Source organism: Ailuropoda melanoleuca, chromosome 5 (assembly GCF_002007445.2).
Source record: "Ailuropoda melanoleuca isolate Jingjing chromosome 5, ASM200744v2, whole genome shotgun sequence".
Classification (NCBI taxonomy): Eukaryota; Metazoa; Chordata; class Mammalia; order Carnivora; family Ursidae; genus Ailuropoda; species Ailuropoda melanoleuca.
Window position 1 is genome coordinate 12,652,572 of NC_048222.1, and position 19,778 is coordinate 12,672,349.

At 38.6% G+C, this 19,778-nt stretch overlaps 1 protein-coding gene across 4 annotated transcripts in view; it reads right to left on the bottom strand.

Moving 5' to 3' along the window:
• Positions 1-2,746, bottom strand: part of RNF182 (ring finger protein 182) — a 55,155-nt gene extending 52,409 nt beyond the window's left edge. For all 4 annotated transcript variants that reach the window (XR_004625377.1, XR_004625378.1, XM_002917602.4 and 1 more), the window contains exon 1: positions 2,659-2,746. The gene's annotated coding sequence lies outside the window, so the exon portion shown is untranslated. The remainder of the gene's footprint in view (positions 1-2,658) is intronic.
• Between the last annotated feature and the right edge of the window lie 17,032 nt (positions 2,747-19,778).

The following is a 19,778-nucleotide window of genomic DNA, read 5'->3' on the forward strand; positions in this document are numbered from 1 at the left end:
AACTGTAAGAGCTGCTGTCTGAGGGTCTGGCTTCTAGTCAGCCTGAAACTAGGTGTTAAACAAGATTCCTCCCCTTGGATCTCTGGCAGGTCTTGGCACATCCACATCAATGAGGCCAAACCAGGCCGTTTAGACAGTCACAAAGGTTTGAAAGACAACCAGGAGCTAGGGCAGGTTTGAACAAGAAGGCCACTCCTTCAAGACTGGGAGAGGAAGCTGTTACACCTAATACATAGAAACAAACACAGAGAGTCAAGCAAAATGAAAAGATAGAGAAACATGTTCCAAACTAAAAAACAAGACAAAACCTCAGAAAAAGACCTAAATGATACAGAGATCAGAAATCTATTCCTGATAATTCAAAATGATGGTCATAAAGATGCTTGCTGAACTTGGGAGAAGAATGGATGAACACAATAAGAACTTCAACGAAAAGACAGAAAGCATAAGAAAGTACCAAACGGAGGTCACAGAGCTGAAGAATACAGTAACTGAACTGAAAAATACATCAGACAGGTTCAACAGAAGGCTGGATGAAGCAGAAAATGGATCAGTGAGCTGGAAGATAAAGCAATGGAACTTACCCAGATAAAGCACCCAAAAGAAAAAAAGAATTTTCAAAAATGAAGATAACTTAAGGGATCTCTGCAACATCAAGTGGAATAATAGTCACATATCAGGGTCCCAGAAAAAGAAAATGGGGGAGTAAACTTATGTGAAGAAATAATGATGGAAAATTCCCCTAACCCAGGGTAGGAAACAGACCTCCAGATCCAAGAATCCCAAAGAGTTCCAAATAAGAGAAACCCAAAGAGAGCCACACCAAGACATACCATAACTCGAATATCAGAAGTTAAAGATAAAGAGAGAATCTTAGGGGTGCCTGGGTAGCACAGTCGTTAAGCATCTGCCTTCGGCTCAGGGTGTGATCCCAGTGTTCTGGGATCGAGCCCCACATCAGGCTCCTCCGCTAAGAGCCTGCTTCTTCCTCTCCCACTCCCCCTGCTTGTGTTCCCTCTCTCGCTGGCTGTCTCTGTCAAATAAATAAATAAAATCTTAAAAAAAAAAAAAGCGAGAGAGAATCTTAAAAGCAGTAAGAGAAAGAAAAATTGTTATGTACAAGGAAAACCCCATAAGGCTATCAGGAGATGTTTCCACAGAAACTTTGCAGGCCAGAAAAGGGTGGCATGACAGATTCAAAGTGCAAAATGAATACATTTCCAACCAAGAATATGCTAACCAGCAGGGCTCTCATTCAGATTTGAAGGAGAGGAAGAGTTTTCCAGACAAGCAAGAGCTAAAGGAGTTCATCACTACTAACCCAGCCTTACAAGAAATATTAAAGGGACTTCTTTATGCTAAAAAGAAATGACACTAATTAATAACAAGAAAACATACAAAGGTAAAAATCTCACTGGAAAAGGTAAATATATAGTAAAGGTAGTATATTAATTAAATAAGTATAATCCACTAAATAAATTAAGTAAGTATAATTAACTAAAACTACAATAATTAGTTAAGGGTTCCATAAAATAAAAATATGTAAAAAATGACATCAAAAGCATAAGACATACTGGGGGGACTAAAATGTAGTGTTTGGGGGTGTTCAAATTTCAGTTGAACTCAAAACAGACTGTTATATACCTAGGAAGTTATAAGTGAACTTTACTGTAAACCACAAAGCAAAAACTTATAGTAAATACACAAAAGAAAAAATGGGAAAGAAATTGAAATGTAATACCAAAGGAAGTCATCAAACCACAAAGGAAGAGAGGAGACAGGAACAGAGAAGAACTACGCAAACAGCCAGAAAACAATTAACAAAATGGCAATAAGTATATACCTATCAATAATTACCTTAGATGAAATGGACTAAATTCTCCAATCAAAAAACATGGAATGGCTAAATGAAAGATAAAACTAGATCTGTCTATATTCTGCCTACGAGAGACTTACTTCAGAAGGACACACAAAGACTGAAAGTGAAGGCATTAAAAAAAAAAATACACCACAAAAATGGAAATGAAATGAGCCCTATATAGCTACATTCATATCAGACAAAATAAACTTTAAAGCAAAGACTGTAACAAAAGACAAAGAAGGGCACTTCATAATGTTAAAGGGATCAATCCAGCAAGAAGATACAACATTTATAAATATATACGCACCCAACATAGAAGCACCAAAATGTATAAAATATATAAAGCAAATATTAAAAGGTAATAAAGAATATTAGGAAATTTTAACACCATCTTACTACATCAATGGGTAGATCATCCAGACATAAAATCAATAAGGAAACTATGGCTTTGAATGACATATTAGACCAGATGGACTTAACAGATAATATACAGAACATTCAACCAAAGCAGAAGAATGCACATTCTTCTCAAATGCACATGGAACATTCTCTAGGATAGCGCACATGTTAGACCATATTACAAGTCTCAATAAATTCAAGAAGATTGAAATCAGATCAAGCATCTTTTCTCATCACAATGGTATGAACCTAGAAATCAATTATAAGAAGAAAACTGGAAAAACTACAAATACGTGGAGATTAAACAACATTTTATAGAACAACTACTAGGTCATAGAAGAAATCAAAGGAGAAATCAAAAAATACCTAGAGACAAATGAAAAAGAAATACAACATACCAAAATCGATGGGATGCTGCAAAAGTGGTTCTCAGCAGGAAGTTCATAGCAATACAAGACTGCCTCAAGAGACAATAGAAGTCTCAACAATTTACCCTTACACCTAAAAAATATCAAAAAATAAGAAAAGATAATGCTCAAAGTTAGTAAATGGGGGGAAATAAATAAAAATACAGATCAAAACAGAAATAAATAAAGACTAAAAAAAAAAATAGAACAGATCACTGAAGCTAAGAACTGGTTCTTTGAAAAGATTAACAAATTTAACAAACCTTTAGCTACACTCACCAAGAAAAAAAGAGGATTCAAATAAATAAAATGAGAAATGAAAAAGATGTTACAACTCACACACAAAAATATAAAGGATCATAAGAGACCTGTGAAAAAACAATTATATACCAGAAAACTGAACAGCCTAGAAGAAATAGATAAATTCCTAGATTTACAATCTTCCACGACTAATTCATGAAGAAACAAAAAAATCTGAATAGACCAATTACTAGTAAGGAGATTGAATCAGTAATCAAAAAACCTCAAAAGCAAAAGTCCAAGGCCAGATGGCTTCAGTAATGAATTCTACTAATCATTCAAAGATTTAATACCTATCCTTCTCAAACTCTTCCAAAAAACTGATGAGGAGGGAAAGCTTCCAAACTCATTTTATGAGGTCAGGATACCAAAACCAGACAAGGACACCACGCATGTGCACACAGACATATACACACACACAGACACACACACACACACACTTACAGGCCAATATCCCTAATGAACATACATGTAAAACTTCTCAACAAAATACCATCCAACTGAATTCAACAATACATTATTAGGATCATATACCATAATCAAGTGGGATTTACTCCAGCAATGCAAGGATGGTTCAACATCTGCAAATCAATGGGATATGCCACATTAACAAAATTAAAGATAAGTATCATATAATCATCTCAATAGATACAAAAAAAAGCACTTGACAAAGTTTAACATTGATTTACAATAAAAACTCTCAACAAAATGGGTATAGAAGGAAAATGCCTAAAGTCATAAATGACAGAACCACAGTTAGTATCACACTCAATAGTGAAAAGTTGAAAGTTTTCCTCTAAGATTATGAATAAAACAAGGATACCCATTACCCCCACTGTTATTCACCATGGTGTTCAAAGTCTTAGCCACAACAATTAGGCAAGAAAAAGAAATAAAAGGCATAGAAATTGTAAAGGAAGAAGTAAAACTGTCACTATTTGTAGTGATGACATGGCACTATAGATAGAAAACGCTATAGACTCCATCAAAAAAAACTGTTAGAATAAATGAATTCAGTAAGTTTGCAGGATACAAAATTAATATACAAATATGTACTGCATTTCTATACACTAATAATGAACTATCAGAAAAAGAAGTCAAGAAAACAATCCCATTTATAATCACATCAAAAAGAATAGAGAGCCCATAAATAAACCCACGCTTATGTGGACAATTAATTTATGACAAAGAAGGCAAGAATATACAATATGTAAAGCACAGTGTCTTCAACAAATGATGTTAGGAAAACCAGACCACCACATGCAAAAGAATGAAACTGGGCCACTATATTACACTATACATACAAAAATCAACTCAAATATAGATTAAAGACGGGAATGTAAGACCTGAAACCATAAAATTCCTAGAATAAAACCTAGGCAGAAAGCTCCTTGATATTGGTCTTATGATGTTTGGAGATCTGACTCCAAAGGCAAGAAAAAGGCAAGCAAACATAAATTAGACTACATCAAACTAAAAAACTTCTGCATGGTGAAGGAAACCATCAAAAAATGAAAAGGCAACCTACTGAATGAGAGAAGATATTTGCAAATCACGTATCTGATAAGGGGTTAATACCCAAAATATATTAAAAAAACTCATATGACCTAATAGTAAAAGAAAACAAAAAAGCCCAAAGAATCCAATTTAAAAATGGGCAGAAGATATGAATAGACATTTTCCCAAAGAAGACATATGGCCAACAGACACATGAAAAGATGCTCAGTATCACCCATCATCAGGGAAAGGCAAATCAAAACCACAATGAGACATCACCTCACACCTGTCAAAATGGCTGATATCATAAAGACAAGAAATACCAAGTGTTGGTGAGGATGTGGAGAAAATGGAATACTTGCACACTGTTGGTGGGAATGCAAACTGGTGCAGTCACTATGGAAACAGTATGGAGGTTCTTCAAAAAATTAAAAATAGAGCTACCATAGGATCCAGCAATTTCACTGCTGGATATCTAGCTGAAAAAAAATGAAAACACTAATTCAAAAAGATACATGCACTCCTATGTTCACTGTAGCATGATTTACAATAGCTAAGATATGGAAACAATCTATGTGCCTGTCCATGGATGAATGAATAAAGATGTGATATATACATATACAGTGTAATACTACTCAGCTATAAAAAAGAATGAGATGTTACCATTTGTGACATCATGGATGGACCTTGAGGGAATTTGCTAAGTGAAATAAGACAGACAAATACCACATGATTTCACTTATATTGGACTTAACAAAGGAAACAAATAAAACAAAACAAAACCCAGACTCATAGATACAGAGATAGGTGGCTGCCAGAGGGGAAAGGTGTTGAGGATGTGGGTGAACTGGGTGAAGGGGATTAAGAAGTACAAACTTTCAGTTATGGAATAAATAAGTCATGCGGATGTAATGGACAGCATGGGGAATATAGTCAATAACACTGTTATTAGCTTGAAAAGTGACAGACGGTAACAAGACTCATTGTAATGACAATTTTTGCAATGGACACAAATGTCAAATCACTATGTTATACACCTGAAACTAACATAGTATTTTAATTATACTCCAATTAAAAAAAAAAAAAAAACTACAACTGAGACGTGGTTCTCCTGTGTGTCTACAGGGCCTAAGTCTAGGAAGACTGAAATATCAAATACGTTTAATATCCATAATTTCACGACGATACTTAAACCAAAATGATCACCTCTGGAAGATGCTGAGAAACCAACTCCTTATTCCGAAAAAGATAATAAATAAAGGGAAAGACTCGAGCATTTATCCTGCCTTTCCTTTACAAACAGTTCCTTAGAGTAATCAATAATTGATGAGGTGAAATTCTTCTTTATGGAAGCACTTCAATTAATAAACAAAGAATGATAGAATTGTTATATTATTTTGCAACCCCTAATAAAGTAATTGGTGTAGGTCAGGAGTTGGCAAATAATGGCTAGCAGGCCAAATGTAAGATGGTAAATAAAGTTTTATAGGAACACAGCCATGCCCATCATTTACATTTGCCTAAAGCTGCTGGCCCACTCCAATGACATAGACCATATGGTCTGCAAAGCTGAAAACAGTCACTACCCACCCCTTTCCAGAAAAAGTCTGCTAATGCCTGATCTTGACAAGAGTTATCAATGGTGGCTAAAACCACTAGGCAAGATGCAGATGAGAACATTTATAATGGAGGGATCGGGCTGACAACACCTGTGCTCACTGGTCAAACTTTACCCCACAAAGGTGGGGGACAAGGTATTATGTGCCCCTGATGCCATGCATTAGAAAGCGCATGCCCCACCCTCTGAAGTCTTCTTGACAAAAAATTAAAGATCCGATCAAAACTCTGGTTCTAATTACCAGTTTATAGGAAATATAGCAAATAGAAAAACAAATTAAACTACACCGTGGGGATACAATTAGTAAAAATTCACACTGCGGGAAATTCTACAGGCAAAAGATCTGGCTGCTTCAATAAATAAACTGCGAGGAAGAGTAAGAGGTGAACCGAAAGATTAAGACGTCCTGAGAGATCTGAACCCACAACTGTACAGTCAATTCATCTTTGACAAAGCAGGAAAGAATAGCTAAAGGAAAAAAGACAGTCTCTTCAACAAATGGTGTTGGGAAAACCAGACACCAACATGCAGAAGAATGAAACTGGAACACTTTCTTACACCATACACAAAAATAGATTCAAAGTGGATTATAGACCCTGAACGTGAGACATAAAACCATAAAAAAATCCTAGAGGAAAACATAGGCAGTAACCTCTTTGACATCAGCCATAGCAACTTCTTTCTAGATATGTGTCCTGAGGCAAGGGAAATAAAAGCAAAAATAAACTATTGGGACTACATCAAAATAAAAAGCTTCTGCACAGTGAAGGAAACAATCAACAAAACTAAAAGGCAGCCTATGGAATGGGAGAATATATTTGCAAATGACATATCTGATAAAGTGTTAGTATCCAAAACATATAAAGAACTTAAGAAAACTCTCAACACTCCAAGAACAAATAATCCAATTAAAAAATGAGACGACATGAATGGACATTTTTCCAAAGAAGCCAACAGACACATGAAAAGATGCTCAACATCACTCAGCATCAGGGAAATACAAACCAAAACCACAGTGAGACATCACCTCACACCTGTCAGAATGGCTAAAATAAACATAAGAAACAACAGGTGTTGGCGAGGATGTGGAGAAAGTGAACCCTCTTGCATGGTGGGTGGGAGTGCAGGCTGGTGCAGCCACTCCGGAGAACAGAATGGAGGTTCCCCAAAATGTTAAAAATAGAGCTACCCTAGTATCCAGCAACTGTACTACTAGGAATTTACTCAAAGGATGCAAAAATACTAATTCAAAGGGGTACATGCACCCCCATGTTTACCCCAGCATTATCTGCAAGAGCCAAACTATGGAAACAGCCCAAGTGTCCAACGACTGATGAACAGATAAAGAAGATGTGGTGTATACACACAATGGAATACTGCTCAGCCATCAAAAGGAATGAAATCTTGCCGTTTGCAGCAACACGGATGGAGTGAGAGAGTATAATGCTAAGTGAAATAAGCCAGTCAAAGAAAGACAAATACCTTATGCTTGCACTCATATGTGGAATTTAAGAAACAAAACAAACGAGCAAAGGGGATAAAAGAGAGAGGGGCAAACCAAGAAACAGACTCTTAACTCTAGAGAACAACCTGATGGTTACCAGAAGGGGGTGGGTGGGGGGAAGGGCTAAGCAGGTGATGGGGATTAAGGAACGCACTTGTGATGAGCACGGGGTGATGTATGGAAGCGTTGGATCACTACATTGTACACCTGAAACTAATAATACACTGTATGTTAACTAACTGGAATTTAAATAAAAACTTAAAAAGAGAGGTGCCTGGGTGGCTTAAGCATCTGCCTTTGGCTCAGGTCATGATCTCAGCATCCTGGGATCAAGCCCCTGCATTGGGCTCCCTGCTCTGTGGGGAGTCTGCTTCTCCCTCTGCCTCTGTTCCTCCCTGCAGCTTGTTCTCTCTCTCTCTCTCTCTCTCTGTCTCTCATACATGTGCACACATGCTCACTCTTTCTCCAATAAATAAAAATCTTAAAAAAAAAAAACTTAAAAGAAAAAAAAAGTCCTAAGAGATTTATCAACTAAATCATGTACAGCCCTTATCTGGATTCCGATTCTATCATACCAACTGGACAAAAAATTTACAAGACAATGAAAAATCTGAATACTAATCCGATATTTGATAGCAATGGGAACTACTACACTGCTTCCTGGTGTGTTAACAGTGTTGTGATTAGACTTTTTTAAAAGGCAGTTCTCTTTACTGTTTTAAAGACACATACTGATGTACTCGGAGATGAAATAATATGACACCTGGGCTTTGTGTAAAACAATCCAGTGGGGGAAGGGACATATAAATGAAGCAAGATTGACCATATGTTCATCATTGTTAAGGCTGAGTAATTAGCAAAAAGGGATTCATTCTGCCATTTTTTCTACTTTTGAATATGTTTAAACTTTTTCATAATAAAAAGATAAATTAATACAATTAACAAAGCTTTCTGTTTTTACTTCCAACATATGTGTTCATGGGTGTTTCGTTTCTCCCCTTGTCCATCTGCCATGTAGATCTGTTCATACCAAATAGTTACTGAATACTTACTATATCATGGCCCCTGTGTTAGGTGCTGGCAATGGTCTTCCCTTCAAGGGATCTACAATGGAGAGATGGAGCCACTCAGCTACCACACTACTGAGGATAAATGCTGCAAGAGAAGGACCCAAAGTATTCTAAGAGAACAAGGCAAAGGAAGAGACCTACACATTTCTGTGTTCCTCATTCTTACCCCTAAATATTATCTGGTAATAGTCTATCCTGATTTTCTACTTTCCTCGCCTAAGGAATAAACTGCCCTTCTCTGAGTGGCCCTGACTTACCCCATCCTATAACCCAGAGGTTTTGAACCCTATTCCATGACTCCGTGAAAGCTAAAGGCTGGATTCTACCTCCACCCCGTTCCCTGTAGGCCCTTTATATCTGTGGTGATGGACTCTCACGACCCTAAACTCCTCTCTCTGCTCACTGCTGTCCTAACTCAGTCCTGCTCACTGGTCACTGACAACCACACACACACACACACACACACACACTCATACACTCACACCCAGTGCAATGCTAACCCCTCTTTCCACATCTTCACTACTAACTCACCTGCCCGCTGGGTGATTGAGCGGCATGAAGAGTCCCCCAAGGTTTCTACATCTCCCCTGGTATCACCAGAACGAAAGCAACACCAGAAGAGCAAAGGAAAAAGTGGGACTACGTCAAACTGAAAAGCTTCCCCACAGCAAAAGAGACAACAGAGTGAAAGGCAACCTACAGGTTGAGTGACAATGTTGGCCAACCGTGTACCCGATAAGGAGTTAATATATAAAACACATGGGGAATTCCTGACTCGATAGCAAAAACTAATAACCTGACCAAAAAATCAGCTAAGGAGTTGAACAGAGACATGCCCAAAGAAGACATACAAACGAACAACAGGTATAGGAAAAAATGTTCAATGTTATTAACCAAGGAAAAGCAAATTAAAACCACAATGAGATATCACTTCACCCCTGTCAGGTTGGCTAGGAGCAAAAATCAGAAAACATCCAGTGCTGATGAGGATGTGAAGAAATTAGAAGCCCTGCGCACCACTGGATGGAATGCAAAATGGTGCGGCCACTATGGAAAACATTACGGAGGCTCCTCAGAAGGTTAAAAATAGAACTGCCCAGATGACATAGCCGGTGAAACACCCAACTCTTGGTTTCAGCCCAGGTCATGATCTTGGGGTTGTGAGAGTGAACCCCACTTGGGGCTCCACGCTCACCAGAGTCTGCTTGGGATTCCCTTTCTCCCTCTGCCCTTCCCGCTCATGCATGTGCGTTCTCTCTCCCGCTCTCTAAAATAAATAAATAGACCTTAAAAAAAAAAACAAACAGAATTACCATATTATCCAGCAATCCCACTTCTGGGAATTCATCCAGATTGAAATCAAGATCTTGAAGAGCTATTAGCACCCTCTGTTCACTGCAGTACTATTCACAGTAGCCAAGATACCGAAACAACCTAAATGTCTATCGACAGATGAATGGATGAAGAAGAGGCATATACACAGAGAGAGGGGAATACTATTCAGCCACCTAAAAAAGGAAATTCTACCATTTTCAACAACACGGATGAACCTGCAGGACACAAAGTGAAATAAACCACATTATACTATGTGAAACAAACCAAACACAGAAAGGCAAATTCTGCATGATTCCACTTAAATGAAGTATCTGAGATAGTCAATTTCATAGAATCAGAGTGGAAGAGTAGGGAGAGGGAAGTGAGGAGTCACTAGTCAACAGGCACATGTTAGATAAGTAAGTTCTGGAGATCTGAACAACACTGAACCGACAGTCAACAATATGGCACTACACAGTTAAGAAGTCGTAAAGAGGGTAGAACTCGTGTCAAGTGTTCTTACTACAATTTTTCTAAAGGGTTATTTTAGCACCAAAAAAAAGCAGAGGAAAATTGTCAAGATGAATTTCAGGCACAACAATGAGAGGGAAAACAATGAGAGAAAAATAAAACCAATTTACCGTTTAATACCCCAAACAGCATAAATTAATGTTTTGACAGAAGTAAGAGAAGGGCTATTACTTCAATCTTTGAAATTTTTAAAACACTATAATGGACATATTTAGGCAAAAAGTTTGTAAAGGTTTTTTTTTTTTTTTTTTTAGATCTGTGTTGTTTTGTTATCACTGTCATATAGCTGTTACTTTATTTTTGCCAAAACTAGTGTGGGGGTGGGGGTTACTCAAAAGAGACTTAGCGGATTCAGGCAGAAGAGTCTCACACCGAGAGCTCTGCTAAGTCACATGAAGGAGCAGCAGGGACACTGCTGAGTCACTGTCCCCTCCACCTACAGGCAATTTCGCCTCCTGAGGCTATTTTCTAAGAGAACGCAGTGGCAACAGTGTGCCAGTTTGACCTTGGATAAACACATTCTGTGATCAGGACATCTTGGGGTAAATCCCCAAATTGGGCCACAATCATTTTTGGTTAAGCCAATCTCAGCTTTCTCTAACAAGCAAGCTCTGGGATCTTGAGTAAATCACTTGGGGAAATCACTTAACCTTTTCTGGGTCATGGCTTGTTGATCTGAGAAATTAAGATTCGGGGCTGGACGGCTATAGAGACCGCTTCTGTTGCAGCACTACTGGGGTCTGTGATTAGGGGCAGCCTTTCCATATGCATTGGGGTGTTAGCAGTAATTCCAACGACTACTGAGCATTTATATCCCGGCAAAGCAAAGCATTAGTAACCCTCCTACTTTCTCACTCAATGGTGATCAAGCCTTGCTAAATGTTCTTCTTAGTATCTGGTACGCAGTAAACAGCTCATCAATGCTAGCTGTTATTAATGTAAATTATTGCTAAGAAAAGCAAGTTGCTATATAAAACTAAAATACACACTGATAAGCACATACTATAATGTATTGGCACTTTGAAGTCAAATGACTCTGGGTCTGAACACCAACTCCAGCAATCACTAATGACATGACCTTGATCGTGCTACCTAACATGTCTGAGCCTCTGTCTCGTGATTTAATATGGAGACACTACTGACCTCACAGGGTTATTAGAAGGATTAAGTAAAAATAACAGATGTCACGTGCCTGGTTAAACAAACATTAGTTCCTTCTCCCCTAGCTAACAAACATTAGTTCCTTCTCTCCCTAGCTAGAATTCAAAGTCCCCTGGACTTTGAATTCTAGGTATCCCTGATTTCTACCTCATTTTAGGTTTCATCTTACATTCCCGTTTATAAAACACCCTTGTTGCCCTGTGTTATTGACAAAGACTCTCTTTGACCAAGCTTTGTTCAGGCTCCTCTAAGCCCTCAATCAGGCCTCAACCGGTCTATGAAAACTGCAACTTTCAGCACAAATGATGTCATCCCCCACCCTAGGAGACTTAAACAATCACTAGCAAAGTTTCTCCCAGCCCAAGGCTGTGTTCCTAGAATGAGGACCTCGGGTCCCTAAATCATCTGCCTGAGAAAGCTCACTGAGAGAATTTACTGTTTCTTCTGGCCAAAGCCTGATCATAGACCACTGACCACCCCTTCCTTAGAGCCCTTACTTTAAAAAAGCTTGCAATTGTAAATCCCTGTACTGCCCCCCTGTGAGATGTTAATCTCCTACCACCTGAAATGTCTCCTTGAAATCCTCTTTGAAATGCAAACATCCAGGGAGGTAGCTCCCGTCCCCCAGTTTCTGCAGGAGGGTAGCAGCCTAACCGGAATGGGCACCTTCCATCCAATTTGCAAAACTACTTCCTGTCCTAAAGAGATGAGAAATTTGTTCCTCCTCCAGATAAGGGCCAGTGAACAAATCCAGATGGCCTAACTATACAGACCAACCCCTCTTAAAGACCTTTTGGTACCTTTTCTTTGGCGCACCGCAGGATGGAAAAGGCCTCTCCCCTTTTGTTTCAGTGGTGTTGAGCTCAGTGGGCACTGAAGTCTCTCTCCCCCACTGCAGTAGAACTGACTAAAACCTGTCCCTGCCGTTTTTAACAGGTGTCTGGTACAAAATTTTTCTTGGACATGATTTACTTAGCCAGTGTTTATGGAATACCTCCCACGTGCCAGGTACAGTATGTCTAACAATGAGCACCATGTTGTCACCTTCCTCCTAGGGCTCACAATCTACTGGCAGGGACAGAAATACATGCAAAATACAGCAGTTTGGAGGCAGTGAGAGAAGTGAGGACACTGTACCCATCTCCTGCCATCTCCATATTCATTTATCTCATAGTATAACTTAGTGCCTGTAAAACGTTCTGTTTCTGTGTCTCCATCAAAGAACCATGGGCTTGTTTTTTGGAGAATTTGACTAATTCTAAGGATTTCCAAAAAAAACCGAGAACAGGGAAAGGTTTTCATACGTTCCTAGGAAGTCACTGATTTATCTCTTTTTTACTCTCCAGTGTACTATACGTATCCATAAACTTAATACCTTGAACAACAAAAACAACAAAATTTATTTTAAAATGTTATAGCCTCAACTTTTGAGCTTCTGCTAATTCAAAACCAACAGCTACCAAAACACATCCTTAAGATCATTAGAGTTCATCATTATATTGGTTGTTTACTATAGGGGTATATAGAAAAACAGCAACTAACGTATTTAGGTTGTTAATTTAGAGTTAATAATTAAAGTGTATCTAGCACTACACGAGCGTAACACTGGTACACCAGAGTAGGTAAATGTAATTTCTGTGGATCTAGTAATTATTTTTTGAAAACTTTATATTTTTTTAGAGCAGTTTAAGGGTCAGAGAGAAAATGAGAGGAAGGTACAGAGATTTCCCATATACTCCCTGCCCCTACACATGCACAGACCCCACGTTATCAACATCCCCCACCACAGTGGTATATTTGATACAATTAATGAATCTTACCTAATAATTTTTAAAGCTATTATCAAGACTGATTTTTATAATGTAAGGGAAAGTATTAAATCCTAAAGAAATCGGAATTTAAAATTAAGCACTCTATAGCATTTCACTAGAAAACTAAAAAAAAAAAAACTGACATTAATGAGTTAAGTTAAATATTTGTGTTTTCCTAATAATAAATTCAAATATAGTTGGTCTTAATATTCCACAAATTACAAAGATCTACACCAAAAGCCACTATCAAGGGGCGCCTGGGTGGCTCAGTCGGTTGAGCATCTGCCTTAGGTTCAGGTCATGATCTCAAGGTCCTGGGATCAAGTCCTGCATCGGGCTCCTTGCTCAGTGAGGAGCCTGCTTCTCCCTCTGCCTGCCACTCCCCCTGCATACGTGCCCTCTCTCTCTCTCTGTGAAATAAATAAATAAAATCTTTTTTTTTAAGTCATTATCAAATTTTTGTAAAATTGCTTTATATATTTAATTGACTTTACTGTAAGAAATAATAAAAAATTCATTGGTTCAAGAGAAATTCTTCAAAAGACCAATAATGACACTGTAAGTCAGTTTATCCTTTTATGCAAAAAAAGTTTAGTCTCTTAGCTATTAATCGATATTGAATAGTTCCCTAGTTCAAATTTTACAAGATAATTTTTTAACCTTTCTGCCTACTTTTTGTATCTTGAAGAGACACTCTTCGATGATTCTAAGGAAAGACCCTAATCTAGAGAAAAAAATTGCAATGATCACGTCTCTTTGTCAACTTAGGTCAAATAAAGTAATGATGCTAAAAAATGCTTTTGGAGATCCACCTCCATTAAGGAAGTTGTTTATATCAGACCAATCCTCTGTGAAGAAAAGCCGAATAAAATTTACAAAATCAAGAAACTTCAAGTTTTCCGACAGCAACCAAAGCAACAAGGACTTGACAGAATGAGACCCTGGAGAGAAGAGAAATGCACTGAGGTGAGCTTGACTTTCTCTGCTACTTTCGATCATCAAGACCTTTGCCAATTGCTTTGCACATTCAGGGGCCAGGAGGCCAGGAAGAAAGCAGCACCTCAAAAATTCTGGCTTACTGAGCTATGCTTAGAAATAAAAGTTCAGGGGCGCCTGGTGGCACAGAGGTTAAGCGTCTGCCTTCGGCTCAGGGTGTGATCCTGGCGTTATAGGATCGAGCCCCACATCAGGCTCCTCCGCTAGGAGCCTGCTTCTTCCTCTCCCATTCCGCCTGCTTGTGTTCCCTCTCTCGCTGGCTGTCTATATCTCTGTCAAATAAATAAATAAAATCTTAAAAAAAAAAAAAAAACTTTAAAAAAAAAAGGAAAGAAAGAAAGAAAAGTTCAGCTTTACCAAAGCAGGTGGGACTGGAGAAGCCAAGATCCCCCAAAAAAGGCAAGTGCAGAGAACAAAGCCAACATTCTACATAACATGTCCCTTCAAGTTTCCATAACTATATACGAGAAGCCAGAAAACCAATGAGAAAGTGGCACGCACAAAGTTAAAACACTAAGCAGGGTTTCTGGTAGATTTGTAGGGTCCAGGAAAAAGAAAGTGGAGCTCAGGGTCACCAAAAAGGAAGGCCACATTAAACACCTCAGGTTTGCAGTTGGGATCTCTAAAAGGCTATGCCCTTGGAATGAAGGAAAGACAAGAGTAAAACATTCCTCAAAGGGAATCAAACTCAGAATGAGATTTTTTTCAGTCCCCGACTCAATGAAAATAGGCTACCCCAACCCTGTCTTCCAGAAGAAAAAGAGCATCATCCAGGGTTTCCACAATGTTTTCAAATACACTGTCTGGTGTTCTATCCCAAATATCACACGTGTTAGAGGATGAGACCAAATGCCTAAAACCCGGGGTGGGAGGGGACAAGAGAACGTATGACCCACTGGTGTTTCAAATACTGAAGTTCTCAGATATGGACATGATGAATATGTTTGAGAAAAGAGATGACAAGTGAAGAATCTCACCAGAGAACAATGATCTGTTTTAAACGGGGGAAAAAGAGAGTAAGAATCAAATAAAGATCAAAGATACAGTAACTAGAACGGACTGACCTCGGCAGGGCGGAGTGAGGAGGCTGACACATCCTCTCCCCACAAAGCAACCATAAAGCTGCTCAAAACTGTCGAAGGCAATCGTGTCAGCACTCTGGACATTTCAGCCCATGACACACTGAGAAGCATTTACCCGTGACAACAAGTGACCTTAGCTGAAATTACCATATGTACGGTAGCCCTCTTGCCGGGGGCCGCTCCCCTCAGGCAGCATCCCTCTTCAGCCAGGGCCGTACCCAGCTGTGAGACACGGAGCTGCACTGCTACTGTCCAGGACGCTCACCTGGTATGAAACTGCTGTTTAAAGTGGCCACTTTAGTCACAAGCAAACAGGGAGACAACGGCTTCACTAGCCTGAGACCACAGATCTGTTTGGAGCCCATAAACGGGCAGACTAGCCAGATACGGCGTTTGAGCAGGGAAGACAGCCAAAGGAGACTTGAAAAACTTTCCATGCGGCCTGGGTTGACCAGAGGCCGAGCACACCCACGGCAGAGACGACAGTTTAACACACTAACACATTCATGACCAACAGAGCCTGGACACATGCACAGAGGAGACCTCAGAGTGTGCCCAGTGGAAGGAGAAACTGAGGCAAACTTCAAAGCTGTCTGAACTTTGAATGGACTCCCCAGCCCACATGCAGATTCGTCTGTACAGAGTGGATGCCGTGCTGACTTGAGATATTCGAGCACAACCTCTGACTAAGCTTTGGCTGTAACTTCAGCTATTAGAGGCAGGAAAGATCCCTAGGAAGCCAGGCTTTAAAAAATAAAAGACGAGGGGCGCCTGGCTGGCTCAGTCAGTTAAGCATCTGCCTCCAGCTCAGGTCATGATCTCAGGGTCCTGGAATCGAGCCCTGCATTGGGCTCCCTGTTCAGTGGGAAGCCTGCTTCTCCCTCTCCATCGCCCCCCCATTTGTGCTCTCTCGCTCACTTTCTCTCAAATAGATAAAATCTTTTAAAATTAATAAATAGTAAAAAATAAAAGATGAGAAAAAGAACTGAACAGAGACATCAGCTGCATGTTATAGGGAGAAGACAGATTTCACAAATTTAGGCCAGTTACGTTACTAATCGCAAACAAAATAAAGCAACCACCACCAGCATGACCCTCAAGGAGAAGTAAATCACAATCCACAATTGCTATAACACGTTATTCAAAATGCCTAGTACACAACAAAAAATTTTAAGATATGCAAAGAAACAAGAAAGTATGACCTATAGTCAGGGGGGAAAAAAGCAATCAATAAAAACGGTCTCTGAGCGACCTCAAGTGTTACATAGAGCAAAGACCTCATGCCACTATTACAAAAACATCTATAGAACTTTTTCTTAAAAGTTCAAAGAATTAAAGAAAAGTATGACAACAGTGGCTAAACAAACAGATTCTCAATAAAAAGATATCATTTTTAAAGAACCAAATAGAAACTTGGGAGTTGAAAATTATAATAACTGAAATGAAAAATTCAGCAGAGGGAGTCAATGGCACATTTGAAGTGGCCAAAAAAAAATCAGTAATATTAAGATAAAGGGATATTATCCAATCTGAAGAACAGAGAGAAAAATGTTCAACAGCAAATAGAGCCTCAGGGACATGTGGGACAACATAAGTACACCAATATACATGTAATGGGGGAATCAAATGGTAAGGAGGTAGAGAAAGGAACAGACAAAAAGTATTTGAAGATACACAGGCCCAAAAATTTTCTAAATTTGATGTAAAAATTAATCTACAGGAAGACCTGTGTGGCTCAGTCGGTTAAGCATCTGCCTTTGACTTAGGTCATGATCCCAGGGTCCTGGGATCAAGTTCCCTCTCGGACTCCTTGCTCAGCAGAGAGCCTGCTTCTCCCTCTGCCTGCCTCTCCCCCTGCTTGTGCTCTCTCTCTGACAAATAAATAACAATAAAATCTTTGAAAAAAAAAATTAACCTACAAATCTAAAAGCTCAATGAATCCCAGCTAAGATAAGTACAGCGATCCACACAAGGACACATCTCAGTCAAACTGTTGAAAGACAAATAGAATGATTAAATCTTGAAAGCAACAAGAGAAAAAACATTCATCATGTACAAAAGAACAATGAGATTAACAGCTTATTTCTCAAGAGAGATAACAGAGGCCAGAAGTCAGCAGATAACATATTAAAAGTGTTGAGAAGAAAAAAACTGTCAACCAACTAAGCAAAACTATCTTACAAAAATGAAGATGAAAAGGGCGCTTGGCTGACTCAGTCAGAGGAACATGTTACTCTTGATCTCAGGGTCATGAGTTGAAGTGTAGAGATTACTTACAGAAATAAATAAAACCTTTTAAATTAAAAAAAAATGAATATATTCCCAGAAAAAGACTGATTTTGTCTTAGCGGAGACCTGTCTTACAAGAAATACTACAGGAAATCCTTCAAGTTGGAAGAGAATGAGATCAGACGTGGACTTGAATTGGCAAGAAAAAATGAAAAGTGTTCCAAATGCTAAGTATGTAGGTAAATGCAAAATGTATTATAAATATATTTTTCTCAGGGCACCTGGGTGGCACAGTCGGTTAAGCATCTGACTCTTGGTTTCAGCTCAGGTCACAATCTCAGGGTTGTGAGATCAAGCCCTGTGTCGGGCTCCTTGCTCAATGCAGAGCCTGCTTAAAAGTCTCTCCCCCTCTGCCTCCCCCAACACTCGGGCACTCTCTATTGCTCTCTCTCTCTGAAATAAATCTTTAAAAAAGTCTTTTCTCATTTTTTTCTCTTATCTTCTTTAAAACACAGAAAATTGTATAAAGTAATAATTATAACATTGCTGGGTTTGAAGTATTTAGAGATGCCATTGTTTGGTTCTTAATATATGCAGACATAATACATATCACAATAAGAACCCCAAGGAAGGGAGAGGAAAAGGAGAACCAAAGTTTCTATATTTTACTGGAATTAAGTTACTATTAATCCGAAGTACAGTTATCAATTAACACACATATTGCAATCCCACTAAGATAATAACAACAGGGGGAAAAAACAAGCATAATTTAAAAATCAACAGACAAAACAACTGACTAAAAAGCAGTTAGTGCAAAAGCAAGTCAAGGAGGAAGAGAGATATGAAATAGGAGATATATAGAACACCAATAGCAGAAAGGCAGACGTGAAACCATATTACGAACAGCATTAAATATAAATGGACTAAACATTTCACTCAAAGTGTAGAGACTGTTGGACGAAATGGAAAAGCACAACTGAATTAGATGCTACCTACAAGGGACACACCTAACATACAAATAGATTGGAAATCAAAGTAGAGAAAGAGGGGCGCCTGGGTGGCTCAGCTAGTTAAGTGTCTGCCTTCAGCTCAGGTCATCCGAGTCCCTGCATTGGGCTCCCTGCTCAGCGGGGAGCCTGCTTCTCCCTCTGCCTGCTGCTCCCCCCGCTTGTGCTCTCTATCTCTCTCTCTGATAAAATGAACAAATAAAATCTTTAAAAAAAAGAAGTAGAGAAAGATATCATGTTAACAGCAAACATAAGTGAGCTGAAATGGTTATAATGTCAAATAAAACAGACTATAATGCAAGAAATATTGCTAGTGTCAAAGAGAGACATTTCATAATAATAAACTTAATACATCAGGAAGACATAACAATTATAAATGTACATACAACAAATAATAGAACCCCCAAACTCAGAAAGCACAATCTGACAGTCATGAGAGGAAAAACAGGCAATTCAACAACAACTGGAGATTTCAAAACACACCATCGCTAATTGATAGAACATCTAGACCGAAAATCAGCAATGATAGCCGACACATAAATAAAACTGTCAACTAACTTAACCTAACTAATATTAGTAGAAAACTCTATTCAGTGACTACAGAATACTCACTCCTTTCAAGCACACATGGAATATTCTCCAGGATAAATCACAGCCTGGGCCACAAAACAAGACTCAAGAAATTAAAAATTAAAATCAACAAAGTATACGCCCTGATCACAATGGAATTATATCTGAGATCCACAACAAAAATAAATAAGGGAAAATCCCAAATATCTGGAAATTAGTAACACATTTGGATCAAGAAAATCAAAAGAGAACTATAAAAATATTTTGAGCTAAATGAAAATGAAAGCACAACACACCAAACTGAAACAGATGTACTGAAAGTAAAGCTTAGACTTATAGCTTCAAATGTCTATATCAGCGCAGAAGAAAGGTCTTAATAACCTAAGCTCCCACCTCAAGAAACTAGGTAAAAATAAACCAC